Raw genomic sequence first — 23,233 nt, 5'->3', positions numbered from 1 at the left:
TTAACATTTCCTCCCCTCTGAATTCCTTTCATCAATGGACCTCAGTGGTTACCAGTTGGACATTAAAAGTTTTACTATGCCTGGGCATGGTGGCTCATGCTTGTAATCCCAGTACTTTGGGAGGCCAAGGTAGGCGGATCACCTGAGGTCAGGAGGTTGAGACCAGCCTGGCCAACACGGTGAAACCCTTGTCTCTGCTAAAAATACAAAAACTAGCCAGGTATGGCAGTGTGCGCCTATAGTCCCAGCTACTCAGGAGGCTAAGGCACGAGAATCCCTTGAACCATGAAGCAGAGGTTGCAGTGAGCCGAGATGGTGCTACTGCACTCCAGCCTGGGCAACAGAGCGAGACTCTGTTTCAAAAAAAAAAAAGTTTTAACATGTTGTAAACTGCCTATTGCTCTTCTAGTGACTTCATATTTTTCTTTTTTTTTTTTTTTTTTTCCCCTATTGAGATGGAGTCTCACTCTGTTGCCCAGGCTGGAGTGCAGTGGCACCATCTCGGCTCACTGCAAACTTCGCCTCCCGGGTTCAAGCGATTCTCCTGCCTCAGCCTCCTAAGTAACTGGGATTACAGGCACCCACCACCACGCCTGGCTAATGTTTGTATTTTTAGTAGAGGTGGGGTTTCACCATATTGGCCAGGCTGGTCTTGAGCTCCTGATCTCAGGTGATCCATCCACCTCAGCCTCCCAAAATGCTGGGATTACAGGTGTGAGCCATCATGCCTGGTCATTATTTTTCTTTAAAGTCAGCTCACTTTGAAAACTTTAATTCATCCTAACCAATAATATTTGTGAAATTTGAGGAGTAGTAGAAGTCTCACGCTCGAAAAAACCGATCTTCAAGCAACACGTGGTGTCTTTATAGCCTTTGGTTTCCAGATGAACTGGGCAATCTCAATGAATCGATTGGTTTTGCCAGGTGATTGTTACCTATACACATCTAACCACTTAGCTTGGTCACGAGATTTTGTGGGATCATTTGTCTTGCATCAATTCTCAACTGCAAGTTCAGAAAAGAAGATTCTTGCTGAAATACACACGCCTGCTGATTGTCTCAGCCACACGTGGTTGCCAAACTCCCATCACTACAGCAATTTAACACGGTTTTCTTTAATGAAAAGGAAAGTCCTCCTTCCCTGGTGCCATGTTCAGTTAGGAGGGTTCCCATAGTAGACGTGTTACAAAGTTCGGTGAGACGGCTTTTCAGTCCATGCACCTCTCTCCAGTATCCATCCCATTACTGTGCCCAGAACCTCATCCAATCCTCCAACGTGGGTACTGTGGAAAGACAGTGTTGCCTCTGTTGTATATAGAGGAAACTGAGCCTCAGAGAATTAGGAGGTCTGCTGCCCAAGGCCAACTGATTAAGTGGATGGTAAGGCTAGTTATTTAGGTGTCTGCTTTCCCTACTCAAAGACCTAAAATGTGTTTTTTCCATCTTTTGATTCCCTTCTCTATTGAACCTAGTACATGCCTGACACAGTGAGCATTTGGCCATATTTATTGACTTGTACCATATATGGCATGACTCAGTCCCACCTGGGCCTCCGGGCTGCTAAATTTTGCTATACTAGGTAACTATCAAAATTCCCACATCTCTGCCAGGTCAGATTTTAAAAGGCAAAAAATTAGGGGAGATTGGTCTCCTGTCAGAGGTCAACGTGTTATAGAAAGTCAAGGGCAGACTCTCAGTCCCTAGAACTTCCAGCTCTCTGATGGTACCTCTGACCTCAAACCTGGCATCACCTATAATCAACCCAGTAGTTAAATTGGTCCCAGAATTTTAAAGGAAACTAGGCAAACCAACTTCGATTCCGTTCTCAGACTGAGTAAAACACAAGATGTTTAACCCAAAAATGGCACACAGAAAGTTGGGCATTTTTTTGCTTGGTTCAGTGATGAAACCGTCAATAGATTTAGATGGAGGAAAAATGTTCAAATTGGCAAGGAAATTACAGAGTAAAGATATACAAATTAATTCTGTACTTTCAAAGTAGGGGAAGGAAAATTAACCTCTTCTCCAGTAATTTCTACTAATTTTTATATGTTTTTTTGAGATGGAGTTTCATTCTTGTTGCCCAGGCTAAAGTGCAATGGCGCCATCTCAGTTCATTGCAACCTCTGCCTCCTGGGTTCAAGTGATTCTCCTGCCTCAGCCTCCCAAGTAGCTGGGATTACAGGCACCTGCCACCACGCCCAGCTAATTTTTTGTATTTTTAGTAAAGACGGGGTTTCACCATGTTGGACAGGCTAGTATTGAACTACTGACCTCAGGTGATCCACCAGCCTCGGCCTCCCAAAGTGATGGGATTACAGGCACGAGCCACGGCACCTGGCCCCTTTTCCAGTAATTTACTTAAAAGCCAATAATTTCCTGTTAATATAGGTAAGGAAAGAATCCAGACCATCACTTGTGGTCTCTTTATAACCAGCATCTATCAGGTGATGACGTGCCTAAAGCTAGTCAATTGTTTTGCATGGTAGCCTATATTGGACATACAGATACCATCTTATCAAAGGTACAACTCCTTTTTAAGAGAGGAGGAGGAGGCAGGCTGAATTAAATGTAACATTAGGAGCCCTTATAACCAGATGACTCAAAGGTGAAGTGGGCTTACAGGGTCTCAACCCTACTGCTGTGATAGCATAAACTTTTTTTTTTTTTTTGAGATGTAGTTTCACTCTTGTCACCTAGGCTGGAGTGCAGTGGTGCAATCTCAGCTCACTGTAACCTTCACCTCCCGGGTTCAAGTGATTCTCCTGCCTCAGCCTCTTGAGTAGCTGGGATTACAGGCGCCCTCCACCACTTCCGGCTAGTTTTTTGTATTTTTAGTAGAGACAGGATTTCATCATGTTGGCCAGGCTGGGCTCGAACTCCTGACCTCAGGTGATCCACCCACCTCAGCCTCCCAAAGTACAGGGATTACAGGCGTGAGCCACCGCACCCAGCTATATAAACTTTCTCTTGCTCCAGAAACTCTGAGTCCAGTTTTTTTTGAAGCCTTGGAATAAAGCGTTTACTGACCTAATATAGGCCATTATATGCATGTGAATATTTCATTGCCCAGATAAAAGGGGGATATATTTTCACCCTCATTGAAGTCTCAGCTAGCCAGTTATATGCTAAATGTAATGCATTGCACAGACTGATTCTTTTCACAATTACATAAAATAGAATATAACATCTAATTTGCCCAGTTGGTTTGGAGCAGCTCAAGTCCTACCTGTAGTGGCATCTCAGAGCAAAGCTGTGAGTTGATGTGCTATAGAAATGAGCTTGTGCAGGAGCGGTTAGATACAGTTGGAGCACTCACTCCAAGCAGCTGTCATAGTCTCCTCCATGGAGAGAGGATGCCACCTAGCATGAACTCTGGAGAGCTGCAGCCGGCCCCCAGATGGCAAAAGCAAGCTGCAAGCTCTGCAACCTTCGTGTGCTCCAGGATACCAATGAGTCCCCTTCAGTCCAGGCTGAATGTGACCTCTGTTTTGGGGGAGGTGGGAGGCAGGTCAGCCTGGGGAGACAATGGTTAATGTGTGTCCCAGTCCTTTAGGGCTGCTACAACACGCATCTTTGACTGGGTAATTTCTAAACAATAGAAATGGTTTGCTCATAGTTCTAGAGACCAGAAAATGCAAGATCAGGGCACCAGCAGATTTGGTGTCTGGTGAGAGCTCACTGCTTCATGGATGGTGCCTTGTTGCTATGGCCTCACATCACAGAAGGAGCAAAAGAGCTCCCTCAGGCCTTTTTCATAAGGGCACTAATCCTATTCAGGAGGACTCCATTCTCATGACCCAGTTGCTCTCAAGGCTCCAACTCTTAATACCCCAGGATGGCCAGGATGGGGAAAAAGAGGCAAGATCAAGGGTGCCCCACACGGTGTTCTCCCAGGTGAGCAGATCTTGCATCACAGGGGAGGGAGGAAGGAGTATTTCAAAGGAGAAAAACAGTCCCTAAGGGGGTCCCTATGGGGCTAAAAAGGTGATGGAATTTGCAGCTCACATCCTGCTTTATGTTTGCCTTATCAACATTGTAATTTCTGTCTGTTATTTCTAAACCTTTAGTTTAAAAGGACTGCCTGTCCTAGCTGGGATTGGAGAATTGAGAGAAAGGCGTGTGGTCCTCCAGATACCCAGAGGTAAGTACAAGGAGAGCAGCAGCAGCCCAGAGAAGCCCCTGGAGCTAGGGCTGGAGGGGACCCAAGAAGCAGGTGTCTGCAGTGAGCTGGATACCCAAGATAAAGAGCCTGCCCAGGATCCATACGAACAAAATGGAAAGTTTCTCTGGGGCTCCCAAGAGGTCCTAAGAATGAATCTTGCTAGTCCGGGCAAGTAGGGGCTCTGGTTGTTGGACTTTTGGATACTACCGTTAGTAACTTTTTTGGTAGCTGCAATGAACTGAATATGTTCCCCCAAAATTCAGATTGAAATTCTAATCCCGGCCGGGCGCGGTGGCTCAAGCCTGTAATCCCAGCACTTTGGGAGGCCGAGACGGGTGGATCACGAGGTCAAGAGATCGAGACCATCCTGGCTAACACGGTGAAACCCCGTCTCTACTAAAAAATACAAAAAAAAACTAGCCAGGCAAGGTGGCGGGCGCCTGTAGTCCCAGCTGCTCGGGAGGCTGAGGCAGGAGAATGGCATAAACCCGGGAGGCGGAGCTTGCAGTGAGCTGAGATCCGGCCACTGCACTCTAGCCTGGGTGACAGAGCGAGACTCCGTCTCACAAAAAAAAAAAAAAAAAAAAAAAATTCTAATCCCTAATATGATGGTATTAGGAGGTTGGGCCTTTGAGAGGTAATTGAGTCATGAGCATAGAGCCTTCATGAAAGGGACTGGTGCTCTTATAAAAGGGACACCAGAGAACTCTCCCACCCTCTCCCCATCATGTGAAGATACAGCGAGAAGTCAGCAGCCTGCAACCCAGAACAAGGCCCTCATCAGAACCTGATCATGCTGGCTCCCTGATCTCAAACCTCCAGCCTCTGGAACTGTGTGAAAGAAATTTCTGTTGTTAATAAGCCACCCAGTCTATGGTACTTGTTACAGCAGCCAGAACTAAGACAGTAGCCCAGTATGTCAAAGCAGAACCTGACAAAATAAGGTCGCATTGTTCAAAGACGTGTGACTTCCTTCCTTTGACATTTATTGAGTGACTATTAAGTAGGAAGCATAGTTAGGCACCACAGAGATGAGTCAGACATGCAAGCCCTTTTTTAAACAGCTTGCAGGTGTTTAGGGCCAACAAGTTACACATACACAAGAAGCCGGAATAGAAGACAGATCAACATGACAAGTACAGACTGCTGTAAGAAGGGTGTTTTAAACTGTTTGGATCCAGCGTTGGCAAAAATCTCCTAGAAATTGCTGCTTTCACTCACTGTGGAGGGAGTGTAAACTGGCACAGCCTTTCTGGAAGGCAGTTTGGCAATACATAACAAAAATCATAAAAACACACCTAGGGGCCTGGCATGGGGGCTCACGCCTGTAATCCCAGCACTTTGGGAGGCCAAGGTGGGCGGATCACGAGGTCGGGAGTTCAAGAACAGCCTGACCAATATGGTGAAACCCTGTCTCTACTAAAAATACAAACATTAGCCGGGTGTGGTGGCACACACCTGTAGTCCTAGCTGCTCGGGAGGCTGAGGCAGGAGAATCGCTTGAACCTGGGAGGCGGAGGTTGCAGTGAGCCAAGATAACGCCACTGCACTCTAGCCTGGGTGACAGAGAGAGACTCCATCTCAAAAAACAAAACAAAACAAAACAAAAAACAAAAAAAAACCAGCTAGCCCTTAGTCATAGCAATTCCACTTCTAGAAAAACACCCTAAAAATTTTGATAAGAAGGTGTACAAAGATTTGGCTACAAGGATGTATAAAGATTACATTATTGATTATAAAATGAAGAAAAAGTAGAAACAACACAAATTTCCAAGAATAACAGATTGGTTAAGTAAATTATGAAACAACACTTCAGTGGTATTCCTGCCAAAAATGTTTAACCTGAATCTAATCAGGAGGAAATATCAGACCAACCAAATAGGAGATGTTCCACAGGGCCAGACTGTGTTCCTCAAAAATGTCAAGGTCAAGAAAGATAAAGAATGACTGATGAACTGTTCCAGATTAAAAGAAACTAAAGAGGCCAGGCCCAGTGACTCACACCTGTAGTCTCAGCATTTTGGGAGGCCAAGGCAGGCAGATCACTTGAACCCAGGAGATTTAGACCAGCTGGCCAACATGGCAAAACCCCATCTCTACAAAAAATATAAAAATTAGCTGGGCATGGTGGTGTGTGCCTGTAGTCCCAGCCACTCAGGAGGCTGAGGTAGGAGGATTGCTTGAGCCCCAGAGGTCAAGGCTGCAGAGAGCTTGTGATTGCACCACTGCACTCCAGCCTGGGTGAGAGAGCAGGACCTTGTCTCAAAAAAAAAAAAAAAAAAAAAAAACCAAAACAAAACTAGAGACAAGACCACTAAATGTGCCATGTGCGATATTGCATTAGATCATGGTAGGGAAGTGAGTGGCTACTATGAAGGATGTTGTTGGGACATCTGATTAAATTTGAATATGGGCTGTGCATTAGCTAACAGTGTATCAATGTTAAAATTCCTGGTTTTGAGCATTGTAATAGTGTTATTATATAAGAGAATATCCTTGTTCTTAAAAAATACACTGTCAAATATTGTGGGGCTTTACGAAGTGAATTAGGAGGCCGGGCGCGGTGGCTCACGCCTGTAATCCCAGCACTTTGGGAGTCCGAGGCACGTGGATCATGAGATTAGGAGATCGAGACCATCCTGGTTAACACGGTGAAACCCCGTCTCTACTAAGAAATACAAAAAATTAGCCAGGCGTGGTGGCGGGCGCCTGTAGTCCCAGCTGCTCGGGAGGCTGAGGCAGGAGAATGGCGTGAACCCGGGAGGCGGAGCTTGCAGTGAGCTGAGATCACGCCACTGCACTCCAGCCTGGGCCACAGAGCCAGACTCCATCTCAAAATAAATAAATTTTAAAAAGTGAGTTAGGGGCCGTGCGCGGTGGCTCACGCCTGTAATCCCAGCACTTTGGGAGGCCGAGGCGGGCGGATCACAAGGTCAGGAGATCGAGACCACGGTGAAATCCCGTCTTTGCTAAAAATACAAAAAATTAGCCGGGCGCAGTGGCGGGCGCCTGTAGTCCCAGCTGCTCGGGAGGCTGAGGCAGGAGAATGGCGTGAACCCGGGAGGCGGAGCTTGCAGTGAGCTGAGATTGCATCACTGCCCTCCAGCCTGGGTGATAGAGCGAGACTCCGACTCAAAAAAAAAAAAAAAGTGAGTTAGGGCTGGGCACAGTGACTCAGACTTGTAATCCCAGCACTTTGGGAGGCCGCAGTCACCTCAGGTCAGGAGTTCATGACCAGCCTGGTCAACATGGCGAAACCTGTCTCTACTAAAAATACAAAAAATTAGCCAGGCAAGGTGGTGGGTGCCTGTAATCCGAGCTACTTGGGAGAATTGCTTGAACCCGGGAGGCAGAGGTTGCAGTGAGCCTCCGTCTCAAAAAACAAAAAAAAGTGAATTAGTTATTTAATCTGCAAACTAGGATAGGCATCAGAGATTTTGAAGAAAGAAACCATGATTTAAAAATAGTTCGGCCAGGCACGGTGCCTCACACCTGCAATCCCAGCACTTTGGGAGGCCTAGGTGGGCAGATCACCTGAGGTCAGGAGTTCAAGACCAGCCTGAGCAACATGGCAAAACCCCATCTCTATTAAAAATACAAAATTAGCTGGGTGTGGTGGTATATGCCTGTAATCGCAGCTACTCAGGAGGCTGAGGCAGGAGAATCACTTGAACATGGGAGGCAGAGGTTGCAGCAAGCTGAGATCGCGCCATTGTACCCCAGCCTGGGCAACAGAGCGAGACTCCATCTCAAAAAAAAAAAAAGTATATGTATATATAGTTCAAGGCAACAGTAGTTTTGTGATAGAACACAGAGGATTAACCACTAAAAGAATGATGTTGATGATGACTGCCACAGGCATTCAGGGAAAGGATGTGTCAGCTGGGGGTGTCAGAGTTGGCTGCACAGTGAGAGTTTAGCTGGGCCCTCCACCAGATTCATCTGAATTTTCTAGGAGTCTGCTATGTGCCAAGCACTGTGCCAAGTACTGGGGATATAGCAGTGAGCAAGATAGGCATGATCCTTGCCCTGTCGGGCTTCTGTTCTAGGGAGGAACCCAACCAATACCCAGTAAATAGATAAAGTTATTGCAATTTTAAGTTTCCAGTAAAAGGAAACAAGCAAGGGCCAAAACAGAGACTAATATTGGGGAAGTCTTCTTGGGGAGGATGCCATCAAAGCCAGGAATTAAATAATCAAGAAGAGCTAGTCAGATATGCGTGGAGGGTGACAGCATGTCAATCAAGAGGACCGCATGTGCCCAGGTGAGGGGTAGCTTTTGGGGAGGTGGAAGTAGACCAGTGTGGCTAACGCAGGGATGGGGTCCAAAGGAACCCAAAAGGAGATATCTGAGAGGAGGCAGGCATGCAGACCTGCAGGGGCACAAGCCACATAGGGCCTTGTACAAATTTGTGCTTTCCTCTAATGAGATGGAAAGCCATGGAACAGTTTTAAGTATGAGATGAAACAGTGGTTGGTGTTTTAAGAAGCATCACTGTTGATGCTGGGCAGAGAATGGACTGAAAGGAGGCAAGAGTGAAAGCCAGAGGCCAGTTAAAAGCGGGAGGGGGAAAGGGAAGCTGTCAGACAGGGGCAGTCCTCATGCTTGGACTTCTGCAATGTCCCCAGATAAAGTTCCACGTACCATTACAGAGAGAGACTGATGGGATTGAAAAAGGCCATCCCACGCCTGTTAGTCTGGTTCTCATGACCAGTGCTCCTGGCCTGAATAAATATTTCTACCTAAGTCCTATAATCAACCTGTGGGGAGCATTTAGTATTACAGTTTCTGTTGTGCTGTGTCTCAGTGTGGGTGTCCCTAGACCTGGAGATAAGGATTCAAATGCAAGTAGTTTATTTGGGAACGGAGGTAAGGGAAGGGAACTAACACAAGGAGGGCAGCCAGTGAATGGCGTGTTGTTACCTCCATGGTGACCAGGACTGGATCTGTGGGAAGCCCCTGGGAGGCACATGCCCCAGATTGTCCACTCAAGAGGCAAAGGAGCTGGGGTATTTCTACACAAATTCCCTCCACCCAGTCGTTGCTGAGGGCTGCAGGCAGCGGTATAAATTCCCAAGCACTTCTGTCTTTCCTCAGGGGTGGGCAGACCAGGTTTCTGCAGTTATGCAGAAAGACCCCCACACAAAGATGCAGATCCTGGCAGCTGGAAATCTCTGGAGCCCAAAGAAGTGGCAGGGTCTGAGGATACCAGAGAGATGTGAAAGCTATACTCTGTGTCGTCGTTTCACTTTTAAAATAGACCTCTGCCATATGGTGGCTCACGCCTGTAATCCCCGAACTATGGGAGGCCAAGACAGGAGGATCTTTTGATGTCAGGAGTTTAAGAACAGCCTAGTCAACATAGTGAAACTCCCGTCTCTACAAAAAAATATTTTTTTAATTAGCTGAGGTGGGAGGATCCCTTGAGCCCAGGAGTTTGAGGCTGCAGTGAGCCATGATTGTGCCATCGCACTTCAGCCTGGGTGACAGAGTGAGGACCTATCTCAACAAATAATAATAATATAACATAATAGACCTCACATGATGGAAGTAATCTTGCCTCTTGACAGTCAGGAGACCCTCAGAAGCTGTGAACGCATTGCATGAGAAAAACAATGGTGGCCTGGACTGAGGTGGAGGCAAATGTAGGTGGAGACAAGACAGTGTCTCCTTTGGGTGCTGCTGGGCAGCAGGGAGGGTAAGGGTGGGAACTTTAGGGGATAAAAGACCTTTTTTCTCATCCCTCTCTAGATTCATGTCTGACACCCTCTATAACCAAAGACGGAGTAACAAGAGAAAAGCATACACATTTATTGAATATGTTTTATGTGGCATGGAAGCATCCACAGATGAAGACCCAAAGGAACAGGGAACCCCGTGTCTTTTCATGCTTAGTTTTGATGGAGTAGACAGTCATGCAGGAGCAGCAGTATGACTGGACAAAGGAGATGTGATCTAATGGCAATAAACTGAGGGAACTTACACGGCCTGTTTGTTCGTATTCCTCTCTGTATCCCTGTATCTCCAGACATAAGGACATTCCTGTCCTCTGAGTACAGGCTGGGCACCCCTGGAATGAGGGCCTTCTTCAGAGGAAGGTCAGAGGATTCTTTCATGGTCAGCTTCAGGGAAGAAGGGCAGGAGGAGGTCAGAAAGTGACCTTCCTGCTTTTGCTGTTTTCCACATGCCATGGTGCTATATTTTGGGTTACGGTGTTCTGAACCTCATCAGAATCAAGATGACTCCTACTTTCTGGCTTGAATGACTGTATGGACAGTGAGGCCATGTACTGACCTGGGGAGGTTTGGGGAAGTCGGTGGCGGGGAACAGATTCGAAGAAAGCAAGAGTTTGAGGCGCCTAAGAGGCATCTGTGTGGAGATGTTGGCAGGCGGCACTCAGAGGACAGGCCCGGGCTGGAGACACAGCTCTAAAAGATGACAGGTTGCCAGGAGTTGGAGGGGAAAGAGGGATAAATGGGCAAAGTACAGAGGATATTTAGGGCAGTGAAGGTGTTCCATATGATAATATAACAGTGGATACGTGTCCTTATACATTCGTCAAAACGCATAGAATATACAACACTAAGAGTGAATCTGAATTTAAACTTGGGCTTTGAGAGAGAATATGGCACATCACTGTAGAGTCACCGAGTGTAACAAAATCTACCATTGCGGTTTGGGATGCTCATAGTGGGAGAGGCTGAGAAGAGGGGCTTTGGGAGATCTCTCTGTACTTTGCTCAATTTGCTGTGAACCTGAAACTGTTCTAAAATACAAAGTTTGGCTGGGTGCGGTGGCTCTCACCTGTAATCTCAGCACTTTGAGAGGCCAAGGCACGTGGATCACCTGAGGTCAGGAGTTTGAGACCAGCCTGGCCAACACGATGAAACCCCGTCTCTACTAAAAATACAAAAATTAGCTGGACGTGGTGGCACGCACCTGTAGTCCCAGATACTTGGGAGGCTGAGGCAGGAGAATCGCTTGAACCCGGAAGGCAGAGGTTGCAATGAGCCGAGATCATGCACTGCACTCCAGCCTGGCAACAGAGTGAGATGCCGTCTCAAAATATAAATAAATAAATAAAGTATTTTTAAAAGGGTGGAGTTTGGGCGGGGTGGCTCACGCCTGTAATCCTAGAACTTTAGGAGGCCAAGGTGGGCGGATCACCTGAGGTCAGGAGTTCATGACCAGCCTGACCAACATGGTAAAACCCCGTTTCTACTAAAAATACAAAAAATTAGCCAGGCGTGGTGGTGGACACCTGTAATCCCAGCTACTTGGGAGGCTGAGGCAGGAGAATCACTTGAACCTAGGAGGCAGAGGTTGCAGTGAGCCGAGATCGTGCCACTGCACTCCAGCTTGGGCAACAAGAGTGAAACTCCATCTCAAAAAAAAAAAAAAAAAGGCGGAGGGAACAGGCTGCAAGGAGGAGAACAGCTCAGAAGTAAGCAAGCCAATGTGTGCCTGGGGGTGCACAGAGAGGCCGATGACTCAGCTTAAGGAATTCAACCGAGGCCTAGTGGGTGGCACACACTCCCCAATCAGCCTATGAGTGAGGGTTTATACGGAGACAGACTCTGAAAGGTGAACGAATCCATGGGGCTTTGAATCAAGTACATTTCAACTCCTTCCAATCCTGGGCTGCCTGCTTTTAACATTAACTTGGAGCAGCACAAGCCCATGCTGGAGAAGGCTGAGGGTAGGTTTAGAAGGGAAGCCTCGGCCGAGCATTGTGGTTCACACCTATAATTCCAGCACTTTGGGAGGCCAAGGCAAGAGAATTGCTTGAGCCCATGAGTTTCAGACCAGCATAGGCAATATAGAGAGACCTTATCTCTACAAAAAAAATTTTAGGTTGGGCGCGGTGGCTCATGCCTGTAATCCCAGCACTTTGGGAGGCCGAGGCGGGTGGATCACAAGGTCAGGAGATCGAGACTATCCTGGCTAACACGGTGAAACCCCGTCTCTACTAAAAATACAAAAAAATTAGCCGGGCGTGGTGGCGGGCGCCTATAGTCCCAGCTACTCGGGAGGTTGAGGCAGGAGAATGGCGTGAACCTGGGAGGGAAGCAGAGCTTGCAGTGAGCCGAGATCGCGCCACTGCACTCAGCCTGGGCGACAGAGCGAGACTCCGTCTTAAAAAAAAAAAAAAAAAAATTTAAATTAACCAAGTATGGTGGTGCACTCATGTAGTCTCAGTTACTCAGGAGGTTGAGGCGGGGGGATCACTTAAGCCTGGGAGGCTGAGGCTGCAGTGAGCTATGATTGCACCACTGCACTGCAGCCTGGGTGACAGAATAAGACTCTGTCTCAAAAAATAAAAATAAAAAATAAACAAAAAGAGGACTCGGCTGGGAGACAGGGCTTGGTTCTGACACTTCATCTTCCCTGAACCCAGGAGAAAGCCAAATTTGGGGCTCCTCTTCAATGGGGGAAAAAAAAAGAAGAAAAATAAAATGTATGTTTTTTTGCCGTGGAAAGAGGAAGAACTCAACAAAACCCAGAGTCCTGCTTGCCATCTCTAATTGCAGCCCCAGCTACCAGAAAGTTAACTTGTGGTTCCAGGGGAGTATTTTCCTAATCATCATAAAAATGAACATATATCTTTTCATTTGCCTCCCCCTCAACTAGGTCCAATTTTTTTTCCCTACCAAACTGAAAAGGGAGAATTTCAGTCATTTTCTACTCTTTTACTCATGAGAATAAGGCCAGTTCATCTCCTTCTCTTTCTTTCTTTCTTTCTTTCTTTTTCTTTTCTTTCTTTCTCTCTCTTTCTTTCTTTCTTTTTCTTTTTCTTTCTTTTTCTCTCTCTCTTTCTGTCTTTCTCTCTCCTTCCCTCCTTTCTTTCTTTTTTTGTTATCTTTTTTGTTGTGGTTATTGCTGTCTCTTTCTTTCAGGGGAAAAATATGTGTTCTTGTTGCAATAGCTGGAGAAAGCTGAATAATTTTTTTTTTTTTTGAGATGGAGTCTTGCCCTGTCACCCAGTCTAGAATGGAGTGACATGATCTCGACTCACTGCAACCTCCGCCTCCCAGGTTCAGTCGATTCTCCTGCCTTAGCCTCTCCAGTAGCTGGGATTGCAGATGTGCACCACCACACTTGGCTAATTTTTGTATTTTTTAGTGGAGACAGAGTTTCACCATGTTGGCCAGGCTGGTCTCGAACTCCTGACCTCAAGTGATCCTCCTGCCTTGGCCTCCCAATGTGCTAGGATTACAGGTGTGAGCCACCGTGCCCAGCCAAAAATTTTTTTTTTTTTTTTCCAGAATATGTGTAGAAAGCACGTTTCGGCCATCCTGCTGCTTATTGATTCACTTGACAAACTTGCTCTGGGTAGTTGGTGCGAGCCAGGGGTTAGCTGAGCCTTGGGACTCCAGGGATGAGTAAAACGTGAGCTCTACCCTCAAGAGGTTCACAGTATGGTTAAGACCCAGACAAGGCAATAGAAAATTCCAGACAGGAGCTGGGAGTGGTGAGAATGAGAAGGGCATGGTGTTTTCTGGGCCTGGTGTTTTCTAGGCACCTGGTAGGGGTCTCTAACCAGGACGAGCTGGGAAAGCGGTCAGGGAACGCTTGGCAGAACAGCTGCTCCTTCCTCCTAAGGCTCATATTGGTGATCAAAAATCAATCATGGTTATCTTTTGTTGGAATGAACAAAAGGGGGACTCTACTAGTCCTACCAGAAGAAGTCATTTACCACAGCCCGAGACTAGCTGGACACTTTGCAAATCTTAACAGGCCATTGGGAGGCTCTTGCATGAAATTCCTTCTGGGCCTCTGGGTCAGAGATTCTAGGGTATTTCATTTCTTTGGCAGAGATCAGCAGACCAGAAGGCCTACGTGTACACTGGAAAGCCCCCCAACCAAGGAATCCCTGTGCGACTTGAGGTAAACTATTTAACCACAGGCAACTGCCTCAGCTTCCTGTTTGGTCAAGAAGTGATAAGCAGTGAAACTTCATCTCCAATGGCCAAAAGCCCTGGGAATTGTGCTGCTGTGCTGGGCCTCTCTGCCTGGTGTGAAACAAACAATAACGCTTTGTTGAGCCTGCCTGAAATGCCCATGTGAAGAATGATTGTTGAATGCTTGAGATTTATGGAGATAAAAATTACAAAATGTCCTAGCTTGATTTACATTGACGGAAAAAGCAAAAAAGATACCTATAAGGCAGTGCATTTTTAAGAAGAAAATTAAACCATACATTAAACAGAAAATATTTAAAATGTCAGGCACAAGTTAATACAGTGGAAGTTAACTCTTTCTCCATCTGACAAAGAGAACTTTTTTCAAAATCGGACCAGGCTATTGGACACCCAGGATGGAGTGCAATGGTGCAATCTCAGCTCACCGCAACCTCCACCTCCCAGGTTCAAGTGATTCTCCTGTCTCAGCCTCCCGAGTAGCTGCAATGACAGGCGCCCACCACCACGCCTGGCTAATTTTTTTGTATTTTCAGTAGAGACGGAGTTTCACTATGTTGGCCAGGTAGGTCCTGAACTCCTGACCTTGGGTGATCCGCCTGCCTCAGCCTTCCAAAGGGCTGGGATTACAGGCATGAGCCACCGTGCCTGGCCAAGACGTCTTTCTAATCAGAGCTAAAGTCCATCTCAGGTAGATGGGGGTTTGATAGGTGTCTAACCATTGTGGTCACCCTTATTCCTCATAGTTAGCTTGCCTTATTTATTTATTTATTTTTTGAGACAGTGTGTCACTCTGTCACCCAGGCCCTTATTCCTCATAGGAAGTTTTATTTATTTATTTATTTATTTTTGAGACAGCGTATCACTCTGTCACCCAGGCTGAAGTGCAGTGGTGCAAACATAGCTCACTGCAATCTTAACCTCCTGGGCTCAAGCAATCCTCCCACCTCAGCCTCCCAAGTAGCTGGGACTACACGCATGCACCACCATGCCCAACTAATTTTTGTATTTTTTTGTAGAGACAGGGTCTCACCATGTTGTCTAGGCTAGTCTTGAACTCCTGACTTCAAGTGATCCACCTGTCTCAACCTCCCAAAGTGCTGGAATTACAGGTGTGAGCCACCGAGCCTGGCCCATAGTTAGCTTTAAAAGAAAAAACTGGGCTGGGTGCGATGGCTTACGCCTATAATCCCAGCACTTTGGGAGGCGGGGGCAGGCGGATCACGAGGTCAGGAGTTCGAGACTAGCCTGGCCAATATGGTGAAACCCTGTCTCTACTAAAAGTACAAAAATTAGCTGAGTGTGGTGGTGCATGCCTGTAACCCCAGCTACTTGAGAGGCTGAGGCAGGAGAATCGCTTGAACTGGGACGCGGAGTTTGCAGTGAACCAAGATGGCGCCATTGTACTCCACCCTGGGTGACCAAGTGAGACTCCATCTCAAAAAAGAAAAAAGAAAAAACTGGCAAGGTTTCCTGAGTCAAAGCACAGCCCAGACCCAGCAGGTGCGCCTCAAGGTAGAAGAGGTTAAGTGAACCTGAACAGGTAGATTCCCAGCATCTCTCTTTCCTTGCCCGCATGTCCCTGTGGCTTCCAGAAGAGCCTAATTTGAGCCTGTTTGGGGATCAGTGTTTGCACAGATCCCTCCCCTCTCACTCCTGAATGAAAGGAGGAAAAGGGCTGGGCGTGGTGACTCATGCCTATAATCCCAGCACTTTGGGAGGCTGAGTTCGGCAGATCAATTGAGGTCAGGAGTTTGAGACCAGCCTGGCCAACATGGTAAAACCACATCTCTAGTAAAAAAAAAAAAAAAAGAAGAAGAAGAAGAAAGAAAAGCCAGGGATGGTGGCACACAATTGTAATCCTAGCTACTCGAAAGGGGGAGGCATGAGAATTACTTGAACTCGGGAGGCAGACGTTGCAGTGAGCTGAGATCATGCCACTGCACTCCAGCCTGGATGACAGAACAAGAAAGAAAGAAAGGAAAAGGAGCTTCATCACTTTGAGAAAAATAAAATGTCTTCAGAGCCTGTGCCAGTTGTTTGAAAATGTAGTATGTCTGCTTGTGGGAAAAGAAGAACTTATTTACCACTTTCTCTGTATCTAGCACCCTGCTACGTCTTTTGCAGGCATTATCTCACTGTGCATGGCTGAAGCTGTAGATGCCATCATTACCCTCATTTCACACCTACAGAAACTGAGGTATGGAAACATTAACTGGTCTAGTCACGAGGGATTCTATGATGCCTGAGACATGTGACCTGCCCTCCAAGACCATAAGTGACAGACCAAGAATTTGATCCCATGTCCTGGTGGCTCCAGAGCCTGTGCCATTACCATTAGAGCAGTGGTTTCCTTCAGGGGTTCTCTTGTCCCCAGGGGACATTTGGCAACATCTGGAGACATTTTTGGTTGTCACAACTAAGTGGGTGCCTTCCTTTCACAAGTTTGGCAGGAAGACAGGAACAGACAGACCCCAGAGAAGGAAAAGAAGGCTGAGAGTCGGCCGGACACAGTGGCTCGCACCTGTAATCCCAGCACTTTGGGAGGCTAAGGCGGGCAGATCATTTGAGGTCAGGAGATCGAGACCAGCCTGGCCAACGTGCTGAAACCCCGCCTTTACTAAAAGTACAAAAAAAATTGCCAGGTGTGGTGGCAGGCACTGTAATCCCAGCTACTCAGGAGGCTGAAGGAGAATCGCTTGAACCTGGGAGGCAGAGGTTGCAGTGGGCCAGATGGTGCCACTGCACTCCAGCCTAGGTGACAGAGTGAGACTCCGTCTTAAAAAAAAAAAAGAAGGCTGAGAATAGAGTGGGTCCCGAAATGATGAAAATCAATTGCAGGGGCGGAAGCTATTAGAAATGCTCAGGCAAAAGAGCAGAGCTTACTGCATCAAAGGACAGCATCCACAGGCAGGCCTGGCGTCTGGGAGTGGAGTCCTTGAGACATTTCACTAAAGGACAGATGGTCAGTGCTCCTTCATGTCCTGACACAGCCCACCTTTTTAGTACCATCTGCCATTATGTCCCATCAAGCACACTGTGCTCCAACAAAGACTGCAGGAGGTCATACAACATTGCTTTAGGAGTTGGGGCTCTGGCCTCACACCTGTAATTCCAACATTTTGGGAGGCCAAGGCAGGAGGATCACCTTGAGGTGGCCCAGGAGTTTGAGACCAACCTAGGCAACATAGGAACACCCTTCTCTACAAAACTAACAAAATTAGCTGGGTTTGGTGGCACACACTTGTGGTCCCAGCTCCTTGGGAGGCTGAGGTGGGAGGATTGTTTGAGCTCAGGAGATTGAGGCTGCAGTAAGCCATGATTGCACCATTGCACTCCAGCCTGGAGGACAGAGAGAGACCCTGTCTCAAAAACAAACAAACAAACAAACAAAACAACAAAAACAAAAAGGAATGGGGGCTCTGCAGTCAGCTTTCAAGGTTTAAATCCTGGCTCCTTCCCTTTCCAGCTGTGGGACTTTGGACAAATTACTAAACCTCCCCAAACTTCAGTCTCCTAACCTTGGAAATGGGGATGATTAATTAAAAACTGTACCTGTGGCCAGGTGTGATGGCTCACACCTGTAGTCCCTACACTTGGGGAGGCCAAGGCAGGAGGATCACTAGAGGTCAGGAGTTCGAGACCAACTTGGCCAACATGATGAAACCCCATCTCTACTAAAAATACAAAAATTAGCCAGCTGTGGTGGCACGCACCTGTAATCCCAGCTACTTGGGAGGCTGAGGCAGGAGAATCCCTTGAACCCGGGAGGCGGAGGTTGCAGTGAGCTGAGATCGTGCCATTGCACTTCAGCCTGGTTGACAGAGTGAGACTCTGTCTAAAACAAAACAAAACAAAAACAAACCAAAAAAGCATCTGTGTCACAGGGTTTGTGCAGATGGAATAGAGAGATACTGCATTCAACCCAGAGCGTGGCCCCATAGTGTGGTCACTGAAGATAACAGTAAACCAAAGGGACAAAGGTCACTCATCACTTCCACCTGCCATCTTCCCTTTCACCTTCCCCAAGCAGCAGGACAGATGATTTCTCTATGAAGCCCTTCTTGGCCCCTTTCTCTAAACTATGATAGCGCTTCACTTGCACCTCTCTTTTTTTTTAATATAACAAACACTATATGCCTGCTGCCTGTGTTAATGCCTTTAAAATATGAACTCATTTATTCCTCACAAAAGTCCTTGGGGGAAGCACTAATATCACTTCAGTTTTACAGATGAGAAAATGTGCAAAGTAACTTGCCCAAGGCCATGTACCTGCAGCTAGCAGAGCTGGTGTGTGAACTTCAGCTGTCCACACTCAACCATTATGCCTCTTTCATGCCTCTTAAAATGCTGGATCTTGGACTGGGTTTTTTAAATGATCTTATCAGTATTCCTCGGATACACACACAGTTCCTCGGCAGTAGGGTCTGAGTGATCCTCTCCAGTACATGTTTATTAATGATTAAAATCACATTGTTGGCTGGGTGTGGTGGCTCACGCCTCTAATCCCAGCACTTTGGGAGGCTGAGGTGAGAGGATCACTTGAAGTCAGGAGTTCAAGACCAGCCTGGCCAACATGGCAAAATCCCGTCTCTTACAAAAATATAAAAATTAGCCGGGTGTGGTTGTGGGCACCTGTAATCCCAGCTACTCAAGAGGCTGAGGCAAGAGACTCTCTTGAATCCAGGAGACAGAGGTTGCAGTGAGCCGAGATTGCACCACTGCACTCCAGCCTGGGCAACACAGCAAGATTCTAAAAAGAAAAAAATCCCATTGTTAATTGATGCAATTTTTATCCAATACCAGAGGGCTGTCTACCTGGAACCTAATAGGACAGGAAACAGATTACTCCAAAGGCTAAAATGGCCAGGAATGATGCAGGAAATCTCTCTAACTGAAGGCAGCAGCAGGTGAATGAGGCTACATGGAAGACGGAAAGTAAAGTTACCTTGAAGCAGCCAGGCGCGGTGGCTCACGCCTGTAATCCCAGCACTTTGGGAGGCCCAGGCGGGCCGATCACCTGAGGTCAGGAGACCAGCCTGACCAACATGGAGAACCCCCGTCTCCACTAAAAACACAAAATTAACCAGGCATGGTGGCACATGCCTCTAATCCCTCAGGAGCTACTCAGGAGGCTGAGGTAGGAGAATCGCTTGAACCTGGGAGGCAGAGGTTGCAGTGAGCTGAGAACTGAGCCGAGCTGGGCAGCAAGAGCAAAACTCCGTCTCAAAAAAAGAAAAAAAGAAAGAATTGCCTTCAGAGCCAATTATGAGGCCCTCAAGTAATGTTACCTTGAAGCCTAACCCTGCCTATAAGCTGGCACTAACTAATGCTTCTGAGCTTTAAAACTGAAACCAGGATGAGTGAGGTGAAATTCTGAGGGAACTCCACTCTGCTCTGTTGCTTTGACTTACGCCGTGCTTTACATTTTTACAGTGAAGTTTAGTTATGAGCCAAGCTGCCTGTGTGCAGGGACTAAAAGACACACGCCTACAATAGGAGAGCATGGGGCCCTCCAGCAAGGGGAAGGGAGAGGTGGGCAAAGGGCTGTGGGCATAAGGAGAAGAGAAGGCGACCCCTTGGCTTGGCTTTGCCCCCTCCCCACTCCCCTTTTGTTGACTTGAGCTACTGAAGCTTAAGTACTTAAAAACTGCAGGCTGTTGTAACGGTGGCTCCTGCCTGTAATCCCAGCACTTTGGGAGCCTGAGGCTCACTTGAGCTCAGGAGTTCAAGGCCAGCCTGGGCAAGATAGCAAGACCTTGTTTCTACAAAAACAACTACCCTGTAGTATGAGGGAGAAGAGGAGACGATGAGGGTGTGGATGATGTCATCTTACGAGTCGACTAGGGAAAAAGTGCTGAGGCTGAACTCCATCAGACACACACGCTGGGTGGTCAGTGGTATGGAAGTTCGGGGTTCTTGCCCCACCACTCTACTTCTAGCCAGCGATGTGATTTTGGGAAGGTCTCTCCATCTCTTCATCTTTAGATCTATTAAATCACTGGAGTAGCCTATAGTATACAATGTTTTTAGTCCCTATTTCTTCTACCTTTTTTCTTCCTTTTTTTTTTTTTGAGACGGGTTTTGCTATGTTGCCCAGGCTGGTCTCAAACCACTGGACACAAAGTGATCCTCCTACCTTGGCCTTCCAAAGTGCTGCGATTACAGGCATGAGTCACCATGCCTGGCCTTTTTCTAATTTTTTTAAAAAATTGAGGTGACATTCCCCTAATATAAAATTAATTATTTTAAAGTTTACAATTCAGGGGTATTTAGTTAATTCATTATGTTATACCCACCTCTATCTAGTTCCAAAACATTTTCATCACCACAAAAGAAAATTCTGTACCTATTAAACAGTCCCGGCTGGGCGCATTGGCTCACGACTGTAATCCCAGCACTGTGGGAGGCCGAGGCAGGCAGATCACTTGAGGTCAGGAGTTCGAGATCAGCCTGGCCAACATGGCGAAACTCCGTCTCTACTAAAAAATACAAAAAAAAAAAATTAACTGGGCATAGCAGTCACACCTGTAGTCTCAGCTACTCAGGAGACTGAGGCAGGAGGATCACTTGAATTTGGGAGGCAGAGGCTGCAGTAAGCTGAGATCACACCACTGCACTCCATCCTGGGCAACAGGGGGAGACTCCGTCTCAAAAATAAATAAATAAAATAAAAAATAAATAAATAGTTCCCATCCCAGCTCCTCCCAGTCCCTAACAGTTGCTGATTTGCTTTCTGTCCCTTTGGAATTACCTATTTTAGATGTTTCATATAAAAGGAAACACACACTATTTATTCTTTTGTGTCTGGCTTCTTGCACTTAGCTAATGTTTTCAAAGTTCATCTGTGTTGTAGCATATATCAGTACTTCATTCCTTTTATGGATGAATAATATTCCATTGTGAACTACAGTACGGTTTTTTTTGTTTGTTTGTTTGTTTTGGTTTTTTTTTTTTTTTTTGAGACGGAGTCTCGCTCTGTCGCCCAGGCTGGAGTGCAGTGGCCGGATCTCAGCTCACTGCAAGCTCCGCCTGCCGGGTTTACGCCATTCTCCTGCCTCAGCCTCCCGAGTAGCTGGGACTACAGGCGCCCACCACCTCGCCCGGCTAGTTTTTTTGTATTTTTAGTAGAGACGGGGTCTCACCATGTTAGCCAGGATGGTCTCGATCTCCTGACCTTGTGATCCACCCGTCTCGGCCTCCCAAAGTGCTGGGATTACAGGCTTGAGCCACCGCGCCCGGCTGTTTTTGTTTTTTTTAAGATGGAGTTTTGCACTTATTGCCAAGGCTGGAGTGCAGTGGTTCAATCTCAGCTCACTGCAACCTTTGCCTCCCAGATTCAAGTGATTCTCCTGCCTCAGTCTCCCAAGTAGCTGAGATTACAGGCATGCGCCACCATGCCCGGCTAATTTTGCAATTTTTATAGAGACGGGGTTTCACCATGTTGGTCAGGCTGGTCTTGAACTCCTGACCTCAGGTGATCTGCTCACTTCAGCTTCCCAAAATGCCGGGATTACAGGTGTGAGCCACTGCGCCCGGCATACAGTACGATTTTGAGCTCTGAAATGATAATCTTCTTTTCTTTTCAATCATCTGCTTAACACAGACATAATTAAAACCAATTAAACAAACACAAGGAAGGTGTGAGGTGAAATAGTCGAAACACCTGCGTCCCCACACATCCAAGGCAGTCCTTTCCACATCTGGGGACTGGTACCCAGGGTGGCACCTCGTGATACCTGAGACGATTTTAGAAAATACACTGGGCGGCCGGGCGCGGTGGCTCACGCCTGTAATCCCAGCACTCTGGGAGGCCGAGGTGGGCGGATCACCTGAGGTAAGGAGTTCAAGACCAGCCTAGCCAACATGGTGAAACCCTGTCTCTACAAAAATACAAAAAAAATTAGTGGGGTGTGTTGGTGCACAGCCATAATCCCAGCTACTCGAGAGACTGAACCAGGAGAATTGCTCGAACCGGGGAGGTGGAGGTTGCAGTCAGCTGAGATTGTGCCTGTGCCAGTGCACTCTAGCCTAGGCGACAGAGTGAGAGTCTGTCTCAAACAAGAAAAGGGGGAAAAAAAAAAAGGCCGGGAGTGGTGGTTCACACCTGTAATCCTAGCACTTTGGGAGGCCGAGGCGGGTGGATCACAAGGTCAGGAGATCAAGACCATCCTGGCTAACATGGTGAAACCCCATCTCTACTAAAAATACAAAAAAATTAGCCAGGTGTAGTGGCAGGCGCCTGTAGTCTCACCTACTCGGGAGGCTGAGGCAGGAGAATCCGGGAGGCGGAGCTTGCAGTGAGCCGAGATCACACCACTGCACTCCAGCCTGGGCGACAGAGCGAGACTCTGTCTCAAAAAAAAAAAAAAAAAGGGGGGGGGAAGGAAACCAATTTAAAGAAAATAGTAAGTGATATTTGGTGATAAGAAGACTTGAGAAACTAAGCTGGTAATGGAATGACTAGTGATTGGAAAATACCAACTCAGACCAGATGCAGTAGCTCACGCCTGTAATCCCAGCACTTTGGGAGGCCAGGGTGGGTGGATCACTTGAGGTCAAGAGTTTGAGACCAGCCTGGCCAACATGGTGAAAGCCTATCTCTACTGAAAATACAAAAACTTAACTGGCCGTGGTGGTAGGCGCCTGTAATCCCAGCTGCTCAGGAATCCCAGCTACTCATGAAGCTGAGGCAGGAGAATCGCTTGAACCCAGGAGGCAGAGGCTGCAGTGAGCCAAGATCACGCCACTGCACTCCAGCCTGGGCGAACAGAGCGAGACCCTGTCTCAAAAAAAAAGAAAAAAAGAAAAAAGAAAATGATTGCAATTTGTCACACTTACTGTAAGGCCACCGTGTGCTTTTTATCTATGTTTGATGTGGTTGCTTCAAAGTACCACGCTCACCACTGAACACTTGCGCTTTACTAATTGACAAAAACCAAATTTTAAATTTGTTCCAATTTTCCCAATTTTGGGAAGAGAGGCCAAATGGAAGACCACACACAATTCCAACGGTTTTCAGGCCAGCAAAGCCTTGATGTGTCTAGCCCACTTAGCTTATTAACGGACTAAAACTGCATTTGTAATTAATTCCACCTCATACAGAAGCCAGAAGTCTCTACCTGAGGCTGAAATAAGAAAGCGATC

At 47.0% G+C, this 23,233-nt stretch overlaps 1 protein-coding gene across 1 annotated transcript in view; it reads left to right on the top strand.

The window, feature by feature from the left end:
• Positions 1-23,233, top strand: part of PRDX3 (peroxiredoxin 3) — a 497,514-nt gene that overhangs the window by 462,868 nt on the left and 11,413 nt on the right. The gene's annotated exons all lie outside the window — the stretch shown is intronic.

The sequence above is a fragment of the Macaca thibetana genome, chromosome 9, assembly GCF_024542745.1.
Source record: "Macaca thibetana thibetana isolate TM-01 chromosome 9, ASM2454274v1, whole genome shotgun sequence".
Classification (NCBI taxonomy): Eukaryota; Metazoa; Chordata; class Mammalia; order Primates; family Cercopithecidae; genus Macaca; species Macaca thibetana.
The sequence above is the reverse complement of the archived record's forward strand: the minus strand, read 5'-3'. Positions and strand labels throughout refer to the sequence as shown.